Genomic DNA, 3468 nt, shown 5'->3' on the forward strand with positions numbered 1-3468 from the left:
TGGGGGGGGTGTGCCGGGATTGACACACGGAGGCTTCTTTTCAGGTGGAAGAACAGCAAGCTTTAGTTTGCCCAGCAACCTTTTATATCTCTACTGCTTCCGTGGAGACCCACCAGCAACACAAACATCCTTGTCAATTACAGACCACAAGGAAGTTCTGCTGTCAGTCAGGGGGAGTGAGGGCAGCTGGATCACAACAGTGCTGTTCTTGGTGATGGTACTGGCAGGGGCCTGAAAGCAAGCAGGCCCGGGAAGGAAGGACCAAAGGCCAAAGTTCAATCTTGGAGTAGAGGAGTCAGTCACCCTGCTGTAGAATGGGACAATGAAGAAAGACACATTTCTTGAGATGCCAAGAACAAGTTTGTCTACCATTTTGTAAACCTACCTGAAGGTTCACTGCCATATTTCTCCTATTACAGTTTGTGTGCCAGCCCCAGAGAAAGAAGCCTTGGTCTAGGAATTGGGGGTCTAGGCTCTGCAGAAAGGCCTTTCTCATCTCTGCACCAGAAGGGAGTGGCCTGGCTTCGGGTGGTAAACAGTAAACACTTTACATGGTCAGTGGAGGCGGAAGGCAGGTCAGCAGATGAGACCAGAGCTACCGTGGGTGTACAGGGTGGCCTCCGGCTTGCTATGCCATACCCAGGGCAACGCAAGTGCTTTGAAGGGATGAGATTGAAATGCCAAGGCCGCTTGAATGGCAGCCAGAGGAGCCCATTGGGTAGTCCAGGTTCTGTAGGCCTGGCACAGATCTGAACTCCGTCATTAGACACAGTCCTTTGAACTGGGTGCTACCCTCTTTTCTTTTTCCTTCAGGTATGCAAGAGCGTTTCCAACAATGCTGACCATCTGTATAGCATTAGGTATTCTCCCTTACATAGTAATTGCACCAGTGCTTGGAGACGAGCTGGGCAAGGATCACAAATCTGATTTAATCACTGCAGAAATTAAGGTCCAAAAAGTGCTCTAAAAGTCCAACCACCCCAGTACTCTTTGACATCGGATTCATCTGCCTATCCTTACAGTCTATAACCAATTTTTAATGCCATTTTTCTTTAGGGACAAGTAAACAGCTCTAAAATAAATGTCCTTTTGAGATTCTAAACCCCACAGGGAAGCTACTGGGTTTAGAGCTTAGAGTTGAAACTCCAGTTCTTTCAGGCAGCCCACAAACTGAGCCTGGCCCCAGGGTGGGTACTTGAGGGATGTGGGAGGTTGATAACGGCTCCCTGAGATCTACAGGTCTAAATCCCTGCTTCCTGTTAGGAATGTACTTTACATAAGAAAGACAATTTTGCAGATGGGGTTAAGTTCCCAGCTGTGACACTGTCCTGGTATCCAGGTGGGCTGTAGATGCAATCACATGTACCTTCATAAAAGGGAGATTTCTCAGCACAGACACAGAAGAGGAGGCTGTGTGAAGATAAAGGCAGCCTGGAGGGTAAGGAAGGGCTGTGTCCTCCTGCACAGCCAAAGGAAATATTCTTTAATATCTTGATTTGGAACTGCTGGTCTCAGAACTGAGAGAAAATACGTTTTTGTCATTAAAGACACTAAGCTTGTGGTAATTTGCTACAGCAGCTGCAAGAACAAGGCCCAGACTCTGCCCTGGAGGAGTTGCTAGTACACAAAATTGATCAATTCCACAACAGACATGTAAGTGACTAACTGGATGAACACGGTTCCTTCTGTCTGAGAGCAAAGCACATTTCCTGCCACTCGGAACTGGAGGCTTGGTCAAAGGTATGCATGTTTTTAGAACACTCTCTGTGTTGCAGAAAAGATTCCTCCTGTTCTTTCAACCTAAAGACCATCTCTCTCTCTCTCTCTCTCTCTCTCTCTCTCTCTCTCTCTCTCTCTCTCTCTCTCCCTATGGCTTTAGGAAAATTAGCCTCCACCTGGACCTGGGGATCTGTCAAGTTCCTCAGTTTAGAGGGATGACCACATACTGATGTCCTGGATGGCTGCTCATGGAGACTCTGGTAGCTGGAAGAAGTGGATGGAAGGTGTTGGGGGTGTTTCCATAGAGTGGATGTGCATGCATACATGGATTAGTCTGTATGGGTATATGTGAGTTTGTGTGTGAGCAGATGCGTACATGTGTATGGGTATATGTGAGTTTGTGTGTGAGCAGATGCGTATATGTGAACGACAGTAGATACGAACCCTGTGCATGTGAGGGCTTCTGTATGTGTGTATGCACATATGGGGGCAGTTATGAGAGGGAGAGCACATGTGTCCCCGTGGAGGCACATGAGCTGGTGGGATCATGAGAGTGTGCTGTCAGAGTTGCATGTGAGATGTCCCTGTGCTGAAGAAATGAATGCATAGGGACGGGCTGTTTAGCATCTGACTCAGGGAGGAGACTGTTCCTAGCCATGGACAAAACGATGAGCCCATAGGCTTAATGTCTCTAGGTTGGAAGAACAAAGCAGCTGAGCATGGGGCTGGAGCTGCTACTTCACCTTGTATCCCGGTGATACCTGCCCAGAGACTCTCATTGGAGGCCTGCCAGGCAATGTAGGTGAAATTGAATTGCCAGTTATGACTTCTGGCCTCAAGAAGGTACAGTGTGAATTTGTCTTGCCAACCAGGCCAGCCCTGGCTGTTATGGCTCAGTATCGGCTTGAGAGCCTGCCTGTCTTAAGATTGATGAATTCACTGTCCCAAGTCAGCTAAGTGTGTTATGATATGGCTTTCAGAGGCAGCAGCCAACAGTTGCTGGCTGCAGCCAGTAAAGCCCACACTCACCAAAAAGCTGGATTCAGCTAAGGTGCCTTGATGCTGAAGAGGCTGTCCTGTGGGCTCTGTCTTGGCAGGAGCTCTCCTTTCCACCAGATGGCCTAGCTTGAGACAGAGACAGAGCTCTGGATACTTCTGATCAGCAGTCTTTCAAGGGGCCCTGTCTTGATTAACCATGGCTGTCAACTTGATTGACATGGGATCATCTAGGTAGATACATGAGGATGTTTGCATCCTCCCTCAGAGAGAGCAACACCTTGCAGAGGCGGCCCAGATCTAGAGAGGTCTGTGGGAAAAGCAGGGCTACTTTTGCTTGCCTGTCTGGTAAGTGCATGCACTCTGCTACTCTGCTACCGCCCTCCTTTGCTAACAGCCCAGTTTCTTCAGCCTTTCAACACGGACTGAAGACTAGTGGCTTTCTAAGATTCCTCCGAGTCCCAATCATCCCGTTTCCCCAAGTTCCCCCCATCCTCCCCTTCTCACTTTTCTCTCCCCATCTCCCCTTACTCCATCCCACCCCACCCCCAAGATCCCAATTTTTGCCCGGCAATCTTGTCTACTTCCCATAGCCAGAAGGATAACTATATGTTTTTCTTTGGGTTCACCTTCTTATTTAGCTTCTTTAGGATCACAAATTATAGACTCAGTGACCTTTATTTATGGCTAGAAACCAATTATGAGTGAGTACATCCCATGTTCATCTTTTTGGGTCTGGGTTATCTCACTCAG

Source organism: Microtus ochrogaster, unplaced genomic scaffold (assembly GCF_000317375.1).
Source record: "Microtus ochrogaster isolate Prairie Vole_2 unplaced genomic scaffold, MicOch1.0 UNK45, whole genome shotgun sequence".
NCBI classification, from domain to species: domain Eukaryota; kingdom Metazoa; phylum Chordata; class Mammalia; order Rodentia; family Cricetidae; genus Microtus; species Microtus ochrogaster.